Consider the following 16,263-nt stretch of genomic DNA (forward strand, 5'->3'; position numbering starts at 1 on the left):
GCAACAAAAGGGAGTGGTTAACAGTATCAGTATCGAAGGCAAGAGGACAGGTCAAGGAGAAGGAGGACGGAGTGTTTTTTCTTGGTTTTGGCTGTTAGTAGGTCATTGGTGACTTTGGTAAGGGCAGTCTCAGTCGAGTGGTGGGGTCGGAAGCCAGATTGTAGGCGGTCAAAGAGGGAGCAGGAGGAGAGGTGAGAGGACAGTTCCGAATGGACATGTTGTTCAAGTAGCTTTGAGGCATACGGAAGAAGTGATATGGGGCGATAACTGGACAAAGAATATGGGTCAAGTGAAGGCTTTTTGAGGATGGGTGTAATGGTAGCATGTTTAAAAGCAGAAGGGAAGACACCAGAGGTTAGTGATAGGTTGAAGAGATGAGTTAGGGCTGGGATAAACACTGTGGTGAGGTTAGGGATGAGGTGGGATGGGATTGGGTCAAGTGCACAGGTGGTCAGATGAGATGTGGAGAGTAGAGTGGAGGTTCAATATTCTAGGCTCAAAGTGTCACACTCTAGTCAGATAATTAGTCCATACCTCCTGAGCAAAGGGTACCTCAAAATTGTGACTTTGAGGTTTAATAAGCCGTAAGCCATAATAATCCAAATTATAACAAATAAAGGCTTGAAATATCTTGCTTTGCATGTAATGAGTCTATATATTAGTTTCATCTTTTAGGTTGCATTACTGAAATAAATGAACTTTGCACGATATTCAAATTTTTTGAGTTTCACCTGTATGGAAATGGGGTTTGCAAGTGCCCAGGAGCAGTGTTTGCTGCTCAAAGTGCCCAGGAAGCGGCGCTCACACTGGAGCATCATCTCCTCTTCCAACAGCTGATAGTCGGGGATGCCGGGTATGCTTTGCTTTCTCCTCGTCGCTCTCTGCAACTCCCCCCTCATTACTCTTTAAAGGGCTGACACCTTCAGATTTATACTTTTTAATATATAATTGAAGAACATTTTAGGGTTGGTTTTACGCTCTTGGGCAATTAATCTCTCGGCCTCCAGTTTGGCTGCTTTTATTAGTTTTTTCCATGTTCTATTTTTTTCCTTATAGTTTTTCAGTGCTTCCGTGCTACCCTCCTGTTTTAGTGATTTATATGCTTTCTTTATGTCATTTATTGCTTTCTTTACAGTTCTATTTATCCACATTGGTTTCTTTTTGTTCCTTAACCTTTTATTCCCATACGGTATGTACTTCTCACAATGAGATTTTAGGATGCTTTTAAAGATATCCCATTTTGTGGCTGTATTTTTATTTTTGAGGACTTTGTCCCAGTTAGTTAGGCCCATGGCCTCTGTTAGTTGGCTAAATTTAGCTTTTTTGAAGTTTGGTATTTTTGTTCTTCCCTGTAGAAACGCTCTTTTGAATGATAAATGTAAGGTTATTACTTTATGGTCACTATTTCCCTGGTGCCCCCCAACCTGCACGTCTGATGTTCTGTCAGGCCTATTGGTTAATACTAAGTCCAGTATGGCTGTCCCTCTAGTCCGGTCCTGAACCAGTTGGGAGAGGTAACTGTCTTTGGTTATTGCCAAGAACCTGTTTCCTTTATGAGATATACAAGTTTCAGTTTCCCGGTCTATATCTGGGTAGTTGAAGTCCCCCATAATAACCACCTGTCACGGCTGTATGTGAGCAACAAGAGCATACACAGTGAATTAGCTACTGACCGGACCCAAACTAGGGAGGGTAAAGGGTGACCCCTGTCAGACCCTAAAAGCTCTCCCTATGCTGCTAAGCACATGTCCAGATCCAGATGGTGGATCGAGACATGCCCGCGTACCTAAGGCTGATGACCACTGTAACCCCTACAATAGTGGAAGGGGCACGGCCACCGGTGCCCTGCTCATTATATGGACGGAACCGGGGTCGCCTCGGATCCAGTCAGCAAACAAACAGAAACACACAATGTCTGCACACTTAACTGAAGGAGCTGCAGCAGCAGTGAAAACAGATCCAAAGTCAGCAGACAATATCCGAAGTACTTGCTTCAGCCGAACACAGGTCCAGTGAAAAGATATCACACAAGTGAAGATACTCAAGCGAGAGATACAGCTCAAATGAAAAGTATAATCCACACCCTACAAAGGAGGAGGGGTGATTTAAAGGCAGAGAAATCAAAACACAGGAGGGACAGCTGGGAGGAAGGAAACAGAAAGTAAAGACCTCATCACAGGGGTGGAGAAACAGAGCAGAGAGAACTCCTCCAAGCTCTAGTAGTGACATCATCACAGGGGTGGAGAAACAGAGCTGTGAGAACGTCTCAAAGCTCTGGTAGTGACAGTACCCCCCCTTCTACGGGTGGACTCCGGACACCCAGGACCCACCTTCTCAGGATGAGCCCTATGAAATGCCCTGATGAGGCGAGTGACTTTAATGTCTGACACCGGAACCCACATCCTCTCCTCAGGACCATAACCCTTCCAATGAACGAGGTACTGAAGAGAACCGCGGACAATGCGAGAGTCCACAATTCTGGAAACCTCAAACTCCAGATTGCCATCAACCAAAATCGGAGGAGGAGGCAAAGAGGAGGGTACCGTGGGCTGGACATATGGTTTTAAGAGATATCTGTGAGATACATTATGTATCTTCCAAACCAGTGGAAGCTCAAGACGGAAGGCAACAGGATTGACGACTGACAAGATTTTATAAGGCCCAATAAACTTGGGACCCAATTTCCAGGAGGGAACCTTCAGTTTAATATTTCTTGTAGACAACCACACCAGATCACCCACACTCGGGTCCGGACCAGGCACACGTCTCTTATCAGCCACACGCTTATATTTCTCACTCATCTTTCTAAGATTACTCTGAATCTTTTGCCAAATGGTAGACAAAGACGAGGAAAATCTCTCCTCCTCAGGCAAACCAGAAGGAGCCCCTCCCGAGAATGTCCCAAACTGCGGATGGAACCCATATGCACCAAAGAATGGTGACTTATCAGAAGATTCCTGACGACGGTTGTTCAGAGCAAACTCAGCAAGAGGGAGAAATGAACACCAATCCTCCTGGTTCTCTGCCACAAAACAGCGCAAATATGTCTCCAGATTCTGATTGACGCGTTCAGTCTGACCATTCGACTGCGGGTGAAAAGCAGAAGAGAAGGACAGCCGAACCCCCAGGCGAGAACAGAAAGCCTTCCAGAATCTGGACACAAACTGCGTGCCTCTATCGGAAACAATATCAGAGGGAATGCCATGCAATTTAACAATATGGTCGACAAAAGCTTGCGCCAACGTTTTAGCATTGGGTAAACCAGGGAAAGGTATGAAATGAGCCATCTTGCTAAAACGGTCCACCACCACCAGGATCACCGACTTCCCTGAGGAACGAGGAAGATCCGTGATAAAGTCCATGGACAGGTGTGTCCAAGGACGGGAAGGTATGGGTAACGGGAGAAGGGGACCTGAGGGGGAGAAGGGGATCTCCGAGCAATGAGATCTACCGTAGCTCTACTCCCGGGGTGACCAGCAAGAACAGTATCATGATGCTCCTTGAAGAGTTTGTGACTTAACTCAGGAGGCACAAACAACTTCCCAGAAGGACAATGGGCAGGTGCCTCAGTCTGGGCAGCCTAGACCTCGGCCTCCAAATCAGAATACAGAGCAGAAACAACTACCCCCTCCGCCAAAATGGGACCCGGGTCCTCGGAGTTTCCTCCTCCCGGAAAACAGCGAGAGAGAGCATCAGCCTTCACATTTTTGATCCCAGGGCGGAATGTAACGACAAAATTGAATCTGGAGAAGAACAGAGACCATCTGCCTGTCTCGGATTCATACGCTTGGCCGACTCCAAGTACGCCAGATTCTTATGGTCGGTAAAAACGGTGATAGGGTGTCTGGCTCCCTCCAACCAATGGCGCCATTCCTCGTAAGCCAACTTGATGGCCAACAACTCCCTATCTCCCAAATCATAGTTTTTCTCTGCCGGGGAGAGTTTTTTAGAGAAAAAGGCACAGGGTCGCCATTTGGCAGGAGAAGGGCCCTGGGACAAAACCGCACCCACACCCACCTCGGAAGCATCCACCTCAACAATAAAAGGTAAGGAAACATCAGGATGCACCAAGACGGGAGCAGACGCAAAACTCTCTTTAATCTTAGAAAAAGCTGCAAGCGCCTCCTCCGACCAAGAGGAAAAATCCGCCTCCTTTTTTGTCATGTCAGTGAGGGGTTTGACAACAGAGGAATAATTCAAAATGAACTTTCTGTAATAGTTCGCAAAACCCAGAAAGCGCATCAATGCCTTCTGATTCTCAGGAAGCTCCCACTCAAGCACAGCACGGACCTTCTCCGGATCCATGCGAAAACCAGAAGCAGAGAGGAGAAAACGCAGAAATTGAATCTCCGAAACCATAAAAACACATTTCTCCAGCTTGGCGTACAATTTATTTTCCCGCAGAACCTGAAAAAGATGATCCTGATGGGTCTGAACATCAGGGGAAAAAAATCAAAATATCATCAAGATACACCAATACAAATTTCCCCATTAAATGGTAGAAAATACTGTTAACAAAATGCTGAAAGACGGCCGGAGCATTCATCAGGCCGAAAGGCATAACGAGATTCTCGAAATGCCCGTTAGGGGTATTAAAGGCCGTTTTCCATTCCCCTCTCTGACCCTGACCAGGTTGTACGTGCCTCTCAAACCCAATTTGGAAAAAACCTTGGCCCCAACAATTTGGTTGAAGAGGTACGGGATCAGAGGAAGGGGATAGGGATCGCGAATCGTGATACGGTTCAGCTCCCTAAAATGTAGGCAAGGTCTCAGAGAGCCATCTTTTTTTTTAACAAAAAAAAAAAAACAGCGGCAACAGGTGATTTTGAGGGACGAATATGCCCCTTATCGAGACTCTCGGAGATATAGGTTCGCATTGCGATTCTTTCCGGTTGTGAGAGATTCTAGAGGCGTGCTTTTGGCAGCTTGGCGCCGGGAATGAGGTTAATGGGACAGTCAAACTCCCGGTGAGGAGGTAGCTCCTGAACACCGCTCTCGGAAAACACGTCCGAGAAATCAGAGAGAAATGATGGCACAGTTTTAGTAGACACCTCTGCAAAAGTCGCTGTGAGACAATTCTCTCTACAAAAGTCACTCCACTCATTTATTTGCCTTCCTTGCCAATCAATAGTGGGGTTATGTCTAGTGAGCCAGGGTAACCCCAAAACTAGAGGAGAAGGCAATCCGTTAAGGACAAAACAAGATATATCCTCCACATGAGTGTCACCTACAGCTAACCGGATATTGTGAACAATGCCCTTCAGGGATCTCTGTGAGAGTGGAGCAGAGTCCATAGCAAAAACAGGTATATCCTTTTCTAATGTGCAAACCTGAAAACCATGCATGGCTACAAATTAAGTGTCAATAAGATTGACGGCCGCTCCACTATCGACAAAAATTTCACAAGAAATGACTTTGCTCTCTAGCGCCACCCTGGCAGAAAGGAGAAAACGGGAACTGCAGGTCAGAGGAAAGCATCAATTACTACATCAACTTTGCCTAAAGTAGCAGATTAAGCAGAGTTTGATGATTTACCTTTTGAGGTTTTTCTCTTATTATCACTCTTAGTACAGTTCATGAATCTCCTAGACGGACAAACATTTGCCAAATGACCTATGCCCCCACAACAAAAACACACCATTCTCTGAGGACTAAATCCTCTTTTATCAGGGGCAAGTCGACCTAGCTGCATGGGCTCATCCTCAGAGGGGACCGAGACAGGATGAGGCCCCTGCACACTGAATGAGTCTGCACCACTGCCCCTAGACTGACAATGGCTGGACAGAGAAGTCTCGTTTCTTTCTCTTAGACGCCTGTCAAGGCGTACTGCCAATGACATGGCAGACTCTAAGGACGTTGGTCTCTCATGGAAAGCAAACGCATCCTTCAATCTCTCTGAGAGACCATGACAGAACTGACTCCGGAGTGCAGCATCATTCCAACCTGAATCAGCTGCCCATCTCCGAAATTCAGAACAATAAAGCTCCGCAGACAGTTTGTTCTGGCATAAAAAACGTAAGTTAGATTCGGCCAGAGCAACACGATCCGGGTCATCATATATCTGCCCCAGGGCCACAAAAAATCTTTCCACGGATCGAAGGGAGGGATCCCCCGATGGCAGCGAAAAAGCCCAAGTCTGAGCATTACCCCTGAGCAGGGAGATGACAATCCTCACCCTCTGCTCCTCATTACCAGAGGAATGGGGACACAAGCAAAAATGGAGTTTGCATGCCTCTCTGAAGCGAACAAAATTCTCACACCCCCGGAGAACGTTTCCGGAAGTGAGACCTTTGGCTCGCAACAGACTCCATGGGCCGGAGCAGAGCCCAATGCTTGAAGCTGAGTCATAGATTGACGGAGATCCGCTACCTCCAAAGAAAGACCCTGCATGAGGTCAACCAGGTCAGAAAGCGGATCCATGTCAAAAAGGACGGTTTAGGTGGATTATAATGTCACGGCTGTATGTGAGCAACAAGAGCATACACAGTGAATTAGCTACTGACCGGACCCAAACTAGGGAGGGTAAAGGGTGACCCCTGTCAGACCCTAAAAGCTCTCCCTATGCTGCTAAGCACATGTCCAGATCCAGATGGTGGATCGAGACATGCCCGCGTACCTAAGGCTGATGACCACTGTAACCCCTACAATAGTGGAAGGGGCACGGCCACCGGTGCCCTGCTCAGTATATGGACGGAACCGGGGTCGCCTCGGATCCCAGTCAGCCGAACACAGGTCCAGTGAAAAGATATCACACAAGTGAAGATACTCAAGCGAGAGATACAGCTCAAATGAAAAGTATAATCCACACCCTACAAAGGAGGAGGGGTGATTTAAAGGCAGAGAAATCAAACACAGGAGGGACAGCTGGGAGGAAGGAAACAGAAAGTAAAGACCTCATCACAGGGGCGGAGAAACAGAGCAGAGAGAACTCCTCCAAGCTCTAGTAGTGACATCATCACAGGGGTGAAGAAACAGAGCTGTGAGAACGTCTCAAAGCTCTGATAGTGACACCACCTCATTATGATTTGCTGCCTCGTCTATCTCGTTTAGTAGTAGAATTTCTGTGGACTCTGGTATATTAGGTGCTTTATAGTAAACTCCTATTAGTAATTTATTGTTGTTTTTAGCTCCATGTATCTCTACCCACAGTGACTCCACATGTTCATGTCCCTCACTTATATCTTCCCGGAGTGTGGGCTTTAGACAAGACTTTACATAAAGGCAGACCCCCCTCCCCCTCTCCGGTTTTGACGATCCTTTCTAAACAGACTGTAACCTTGTACATTAACTGCCCAGTCATAGCTATCATCCAGCCATGTCTCAGTTATTCCCACTATGTCATAGTTCTCCTCACACATCACTAATTCCAGTTTTACAGCAAGACACGGAGGCTTCGTATTGCTATCTCCTTCTTTACTTCCACCAATAGCAGCAAAGGAGAAATTAACATAAACATAACAATAAAGGACCCTCCCCTAACAGATCCTATAATAAGCAGTGTCCTCTTGCATATCTCCCTCTTTCTTTGCTGCTCCACCAAAGCTAAGTTATCTGGATTTTATGAAGTGTTTTTTGCATGTAATAATGCCTGTATTGCATTACCCTGTGTTTATTAGGGCTTGTCTATTATTCATAGCCTCTGCCCTTTGACAGGTTTTTTCTTTCCCCATCATTTGTGATTAGTGGCTTTATTGCCAACTGTTTTCCCCTACGCCTATTGCGCTGTCCATCAGGGGGTCTCCCCCCCCTTTTTTCCCCATCCCATCCTTGCTTCAACCACCGCGTTGTTATTGAATTTGTTCGCTCCGTTTCTCTTGGGGTGCGCTCTGCACCTCCCCTCCTTTCCCCTACCTTCATTCTCTGCTCCGATTCCACCCCGCTGGTTCCCGGCGGTCTTGGTGTCGGCGGCAGCTACCGCTTTGTTCCCGCGGCTCCGAGATCTCGGCGGCCATTTTGGGGAGCTCCCGCCCGTCCTCTTGCGGGATTTCGGAGCTCTCTGCCGTGCACAGCTACCGCTCGGCTCTGGATCGGCTCCTGCTCTGCGGCGCTTGGGGTGACTAACCCCTCATTAGGTATATACCTCCTCGGTCACAGTGACCCCTAATATATAAGGCATCCCCTATTAGGTTTTCTGCCACTTGAGTAGTTTATTATAACTCCTAAATATGTCTTCTGACCGCTCTCCCTCTGGGCCTAATCCCCCCCCCATCCACTGGGGACCCCAGCTCACCAACTATGAGTGCACAGGCCCTGGAGCTACAACGCTCAGTGTCTAGTGCTATTATTGAGGCAATGGGATCCATGTCCTCTATGATATCCCAAACCATCTCCCAGGCCTTGTCTGCCCATACTCCCGGCCCCTCTAGTCAATTGCCTGTACTCACTAGCCCGCAGCCTACCATTGAACCTCCTGCCCAGGAGACCTTGATTGGTGTGATCCAAGCCACCCATGATAGCGCGCATGGATTCGGATAATGAATCTGACATGGAGGCTTATGCGGAGGCAAGTGACCACTCTGATGGGGAGTTGGATATGAAACCTGAGTTTCCAGGCACCACAGGCCCTAGGCCTTCCACATCTGGGTCCGTGGGCGCATCCGCCACTGCCCCTAACACGGCTTCTACCCTGGTGGATCCCTCAGGCAACCCATTATTTGACCCCGACGCCCTCCACCACCCTAGGTCGGCGGAGTGGATGCCGGTAGCTCATGTGAGCGACTACCTTGAGCATTGGGTGCGTCGTCCTCTCAGCAAAGAGGCGCGCAACAAGCTCCGTGCGGAATGCCCCAGACCATTGATCCCCAACAAGGTCTGTGAAACGCGATCTGTGGATCAAAAAATGACACAGTTTTTGGCTAAAACCGGCTGGAATCCCCGTAAAGGGCTAGATTCCACAATAAAGAGTTGTCAGGAGAAGCTCCTCAACATTTTTGGCCCCCTCGCCAAAATCTTTGAGATGGCCGAGTCGGCCAGAGTGGACGGCTCTCCGATAGATCCGGAGGAGCTTACTGGCTGGATACAAAGAGCCATTTGCATTGCGGGCAGCACCAACTCCTCCCTGGCCATTGAAAGGCGTAAAGCCATTCTGTTTAAAATAGACCCGAAATTGGCCAACCTGGCACTCACTGAGACAGGGAAGGATGCTCAGGGTCAACTGTTCGGGGATTCCTTCATCAAGGACCTCAGCAGGTATGTAGGAGCATTTACTGCCTTGGACAAGGCCCTGTCCTCCATGAAAAGGGTCTTTCAGGGACGGGTCTCCACTAGGGCAGGCAGTAGTAGGGGCCATCTGTCCGGCTGCTCCAGTTATCAAGCCCGCAGCTCGGGCAGAGGCTCCTTCAACCAGAGACCTCCCTTCCAGGACCAAAGGAATCCTCCTTCGTTCTTTCCGGCCAGAGGCGGCCAATGGCGTTCCAGGTCCGTTAGAGGGAATCCGAACTTCAGAAAATCTGTCGGTAAGTCTTTCCCCAGCGGGGACTTCTTTGGCTCCTTGTGTCGGGGGCAGACTCTGTCTATGTTCCCACGTTTGGTCCAGCATTACATCAGACCCATGGGTGCTGAGCACGGTACAGGGGTTCCACATAGGACGAGATCTGGCGAACCCGTAAGTTCTTTCTCCCCCACCCCTGGCACTACCAGACAGGGAACTAGTGGATGTAGAACTTTTTTCCCTCTTTCACAAGGATGCGATAGAAAGGGCCCCTTCCACCCCGGGGGGTGTTCTCAGCCACATTTTTCTAGTTCAGAAAAAAGGTGGACAATTGCGTCCAGTCATAAATCTCCGGGCCCTGAACTCTGTGGTGCGCTACCGCCACTTCAAGATGGAGGGGATTCACCTCCTTCGGGACGTGCTGATGCCGGGGGACTGGATGGTGAAGCTGGACCTCAAAGATGCTTATCTTACGGTCCCAATTGCCTCCTCGTCCAGGGATCTCCTGCGCTTCCTGTGGAGGGGCGAAGTGTGGCGCTTCACTTGCCTACCGTTCGGCCTTTCCTCAGCGCCTTGGTGCTTCACCAAGTTACTGCGCCCAGTCATGGCCTGGCTGCGGAGTCGTGGGGTTCGTCTAGTCATATATCTGGACGACATCCTCATTATGCACCAATGTCAGTCGTCTCTGCTACAACATCTCCAGTGGACCTCGGATCTTCTGACGGGTCTGGGTTTTCTACTCAATCTCGAGAAATCCTGCCTCACACCGACTCGACGGATGGAGTTCCTGGGCTTTACGGTGGACTCTGTTGCGGAATCTCTCAGTCTTCCTGCAGAGAAGTTGCGGACAATACGCAAGGAGTTGAGACATGCTCTCTCAACTCCCTCCCTATCTCTACGCCACCTGGCTCGCATCATTGGGCTATTAGCCTTCTCTATCCAGGCAGTCTTCCCCGCTCCACTCCATTATCGGGCTTTACAGCGCCTGAAGATCGCCCACCTCCGTGCCGGGGCCTCGCTTGCAGACGTGGTGATTCTGGATCAGGAAGCTCGGGAGGAACTTCGTTGGTGGTTAAGCAACTTGGAAGCCTGGAATGGCAGAGCAATCTTCGGATTCCAACCAGAATTCACGGTGGAGTCGGACGCGAGTCTCCAAGGCTGGGGTGCCCACTGCGAGGGTATCTCCACTGGGGGTCGATGGTCGGAGACCGAGACCCATCTTCACATCAACGCTCTGGAACTTCTAGCGGGTTCATTTGCCATCAGGAGTTTCACCAAGGGCATAGCTCATGCATGCATCCGTCTACGCATGGACAATGTGTCGGCGGTCCGATATGTCAATCACCTAGGCGGCACTCAATCGGCCACCTTAGCCCGACTGGCGAAGGAGTTCTGGTCCTACTGTCTGTCCAGGGACATCATGATTCAAGCGGAGTACCTGCCGGGTCTTCACAACTACAGAGCGGATCGGAGTTCCCGATGCTTCACGGACGGCAGCGACTGGAGGCTGAATCCGGAGATGTTTTCCACAATCTCGGACATCTGGGGTCCTTGCTCCATAGACCTTTTTGCCTCCCGGCTCAACACTCACCTGCCCAGGTTCTTCAGCTGGCGGCCGGACCCGGAATCAGAGGCGGTGGTTGAGTTTCTACAGGACTGGTCTGCAGCCCTACATTACGTGTTTCCACCGTTTGCCATGATTCCGAGGATGTTGCTACAGACTCGGCGTCAGGTGGCGGAATTAGTGGTGGTGATTCCCTTCTGGGGATCTCAAGCCTGGTACCCGATCCTCCTAGAACTCCTAGTGGATGTACCTCTCCTCCTTCCGACGCAGACGGATCTCCTCCAGGACCCTCTAGGTGCCCCACATCCCCTGATCGAAGGCTCCCTTCAACTTCTAGCGTGCCGAATCTCAGGACTCCAGGAGAGGTCGAGGGAATTTCGGAGGCAACTAGACGCCTCCTGGACAGCGCTTGGGCTCCCGGCACCCGAAAATCTTACCGGGCAGCTTGGGGATCTTGGGTTAGCTGGTGCATGGAACGGTACCTGGATCCCATTTCGGCATCTGTAACCCATTTGTTGCAATTCCTGACATCTCTCTTTGAAGCAGGAAAAGCTTATCGGACCATCAATTTGTTCCGTTCAGCGATTTCCTCGACTCATCAGGGCTTTGATGGTGTTCCTGCCGGTCAACACCCTTCGGTGTCACGACTTTTACGTGGCTCACGTTTGGCTCGTCCTCCTCGGCCACGATTCACCACTACGTGGGATGTTTCCCTGGTCCTTTCTTTCCTCGCCGCTTGGCCCGACAACGCGGCCCTTTCCCTCCGTCAACTGTCGGCCAAATTGCTGACCCTCTTTTGCCTGATTTCCTGTAAGAGGGTCTCGGATGTCAGGGCTCTGGATCATGATGCAAGATCCTTTACTCCCGAGGGTGTTACTTTTAACATCACGCGGCGCACCAAGACCAATATTCGGTCTGTTTCCTATCCCTGTTTTCCGTCTTCTCCGGCGCTCTGTCCTGTAGCTTGCCTACGGGAATACGAGTTGCGCACTCGGTCTCACCGCTCGGCGGACAACCCGCAACTTTTCCTCTCTATTCGCCATCCCTTTGGCCCGGTGACCAGTCCCACTTTGGCGCGCTGGATGAAGTGGGTCATGTCCCTTTCTGGGATTGATACTACGGTCCTTACCGCTCACTCGGCCAGGGGCGTGGCTGCCACGGCTCTGGCTGTTTCGGGGGCTCGTTTGGAGGACATTCTGCGTCTGGCTGACTGGTCTAGGGCCACGACGTTCACAGAGTTTTATTTCCGTCCGCCCCCTCATGTGTTTTCATCTATTATTGAGCAGCTTTAAACTTGCAATACGAAGCCTCCGTGTCTTGCTGTAAAACTAAATGATTTTCCTATTTAATGACGTAAAGTCATAGTTTTATTAAAGACACGGAGGCGAGTATTGCCCGCCCTGTTTTTATGATGTTATGGTGATTTTATTGACTATTATACTGTCTTTTATTGTTATTTATGACATTTTTTACCCTGAAGGTTTAGGCTACTTTCACACTAGCGTTTTTCTTTTCCGGCGCTGAGTTCCGTCCTAGGGGCTCAAATCCGGAAAAGAACTGATCAGTTTTATCCCCATGCATTCTGAATGGAGAGTCAGTCCTTCAGGATGCATCAGGATGTCTCCAGTTCAGTCTTTTTGACTGATCAGGCTTTTCAGAAAAACGTAGCATGCAGTATTTTTACCTCCGGCCAAAAAGCCTGAACACTTTGACTGAACGCCGGATCAGGCCTTTTTTCCATTGACTTGCATTAACGCCGGATCTGGCACTGTGTGTTCAGTCAAAACGGATCCGGCTTTTGCATGTTAAACCGGAAAAATGTGAAAAAAAAGTTAAAGTCCATAAATGGCGGATCCGTTTTTTCCAATGCATTTTTTCATTGTGATCAAAATCCTGATCAGGATTCAAATGTAATCCGTTTTCACACGTTTTTCCGGATCCGGCGGGCAGTTCCGGTGTCGGAATTGAACGCCGGATTAAAACAACGCTAGTGTGAAAGTAGCCTTATTTATTTATGGTTCTGTTTTCAGCGATCTTTTGATGTACGACCGTTATAGGGTCGAGATTGCTCATTTTTACCCAATTGTTTACACTGGCTATATTATTTATTCTGTTTCAGGTTGAAAACACCTTGGTGTATGGAATTCCGTGTTGTTCCAGGTTTCCTGAGATGTTAGCCATGTTGGCGTGAGTTCTTCAGTTGGACGGACCAGAATGGTCGGTGTCGGATCCAGTTCCAGTTTCGGTTACGGTTTCGGTTATGGTTTGGCGGTTGGTGTCGTGGATTCAAAGAAAGAGGAAGATATGCAAGAGGACACTGCTTATTATAGGATCTGTTAGGGGAGGGTCCTTTATTGTTATGTTTATGTTAATTTCTCCTTTGCTGCTATTGGTGGAAGTAAAGAAGGAGATAGCAATACTCGCCTCCGTGTCTTTAATAAAACTATGACTTTACGTCATGAAATAGGAAAATAATTTAGTTCCCCAGTTTTATTAGTCAGGCTTCTGGCATTAGTATACATACATTTGAGAGGTTTATGTATATTTTTTTACCCTACACCTTTCCTTCTGAGCTGTTCTAGTCCCTCCTTCCATTCCTCCCCCAGTCTCTATCTGCACTATCTTCTCCTCCTTATAATGTAATTTCCCTCCCCCCAGTCCCTAGTTTAAACACTCCTCCAACCTTCTAGCCATCTTTCTCCCCAGCACAGCTTCCCCTTCCCCATTGAGGTGCAGCCCGTCCCTACGATAGAGCCTGCAGCCGATAGAGAAGTCGGTCCAGTTCTCCAGGAACCCGAACCCCTCCTTCCTACACCAGTTCTTGAGCCACTTGTTGATCTCCCTAATCTCCCGCTGCCTTTCTTGTGTGGCTCGTAGTACAGGCAGTATTTCAGAAAATACTACCTTTGAGGTCTTGCCCTACGCTTTTGACCTAAATCCCTGAAATCATTTTTAAAGGACTCTCCACCTACCTCTAATTTTGTCATTGGTTCCGATATGGACCATGACCGCTGGATCTTCTCCAGCCCCTCCCAGTAATCTGTCAACCCGATCTGCGATATGTCGAACTCTAGCGCCAGAAAGACAGCTCACTGTTCGGCGATCACGGTCTTTGTGACAGATTGCCCTATCTGTTCCCCTAATAATGGAGTCTCCCACTACCAGCACCTGTCTGGCCTGCCCTGCTCTCCTGGTCCCCTGCTTACCGGAGCTGAGATTCCCCTGACTGGCAGAGGAAGTGTCCGGCTGCAGCAGTGCCGTCCTTGGACTGACATCCCCATCATCTGCCGAACGTGCAAACTTGTTGGGGTGTGTCAGATCAGGGCTAGCCTCCCTGGCACTCTTCCCTCTACCCCGCTTTCTAACTGTTACCCAGCTAGCTACCTCACTTTCCTCAGCCTCCTCTCTGTCACCCTCCCACTCATCTACCCCAAAGAGTACTTGCTCGGTGAGAAGCAAACTCTTTTGCAAATTGTCAATGCCTCTCAGTGTTGCAACTTGTCCGTTTAGAGACTCGATTTGCGATTCCAAACGGGTAATTTGCTCACATCTTGAACAAAGATATACACCCTCAAACGGCTGTTCCAGGACTGCATACATCATGCAAGATGTGCACTGGACTGCGTTGTCAATTGTGCAACACATACTAAATGGGGATTACAACAGTAAAAAAGTAAAACAGTAAATATGATTTAGAATTAGACCCTGTCTGCTGTAGTTGAAGGACTACCTAGAATTAAGCCAACAACACACAAGGAAATGATATCCAACCTTAGCGTGCCTCATATCCAACTCAAGCGTGCCTCATCTGTGCAGAGTGTAACCCAGGTAGAACCAAGCCCACGCCCCGGAAATGTCTCCCAAAATTCTCATATCAACCTCTGTGAAACTCGAAGGGAGACCCACCTGGATCCACGCCTCACATTGTAAAAGAGTAAAGGCTGTCCCGACGACCCTGGAACAATAAGCCATGAGGGTCCATCTACTTATCATGAATTTGACTGTAGGCATATCCGCACTGTTCACGCCACTGGGTGATGAATGGGACAATTCACTGATACGGCACCATCAAAGTCTAGTCCAGGGGTTGAATGAGACTGAGACTCAGAGATTGTTGGATCTGTACCCACAGTCCCGTGAGCTCAGCCAGTATGCCTTATTTTGCAATACCCCTGGACCTTTCTGAACTGATTGACCTTTCTAACTCTACTATGTTTCTCACTAGAATATACCAAGTTAAATCCAGAAAAGATAAGGACAGGGAAGTGTCCTTAACTGTCGCAGGGTAGGCAGATGCCCCATGGCTCATGATAAACAGATCAGAACCCTCGATAGATCATAGCTCTACACCCTGGCAAGAGGGACACTGGGCTAATGTCACATGTTTTCTTAGCTGGACACACTGTTAGGCCTCTTTCACACGGGCGTCATGTTTTTAGCCTGGATAAGATGCGGGTGTGTCACGGGAAAATGAGCGATTTTTCCGCACGAGTGCAAAACATTGTAATGCGTTTTGCACGCGCGTGAGAAAAATCAGCATGTTTGGTACCCAAACCAGAACTTCTTCACAGAAGTTCGGGTTTGGGTTAGGTGTTGTGTAGATTGTATTATTTTAGCTTATAACATGTGGTGCGATTTTCACGCACGGTTGCTAGGAGACGATCGGGATGGGGACCCGATCATTATTATTTTCCCTTATAACATGGTTATAAGGGAAAATAATAGCATTCTTAATACAGAATGCATGGTACAATAGGGCTGGAGGGGTTAAAAAAAAAATAATAATAATAATTTAACTCACCTTAATCCACTTGTTCGCGCAGCCGGCATCTCTTCTGTCTTCATCTGTGAGGAAAAGGACCTGTGGTGACGTCACTGCGCTCATCACACGGTCCATGTGCACAGCAAAGATGAAGACAGAAGAGAAGCCGGGCTGCGCGAACAAGTGGATTAAGTTAAATTATTTTTTATTTAATTTTTAACCCCTCCAGCCCTATTGTACTATGCATTCTGTATTAAGAATGCTATTATTTTCCCTTATAACCATGTTATAAGGGAAAATATTAATAATCGGGTCCCCATCCCGATCGTCTCCTAGCAACCTGCCAGCTTTATAGTACCACACTCTAAAATTGACATAAATGCTATACCGTAGGGCCAAAGATGACACACCCAGACCAAACGGTAAGCCACATGTTGTAGAAATGAGCATTTCCAATAAAATTATTAGTAACCTTTTCATATATCCCATGATAGTGCAGATGTGGGA

General features: G+C 48.5%; 1 protein-coding gene across 9 annotated transcripts in view; it reads right to left on the reverse strand.

Moving 5' to 3' along the window:
- LOC120999536 (zinc finger protein OZF-like) overlaps nt 1-16,263 on the reverse strand; it is a 2,085,412-nt gene that overhangs the window by 1,662,326 nt on the left and 406,823 nt on the right. The gene's annotated exons all lie outside the window — the stretch shown is intronic.

This window comes from Bufo bufo, chromosome 4, assembly GCF_905171765.1.
Source record: "Bufo bufo chromosome 4, aBufBuf1.1, whole genome shotgun sequence".
Classification (NCBI taxonomy): Eukaryota; Metazoa; Chordata; class Amphibia; order Anura; family Bufonidae; genus Bufo; species Bufo bufo.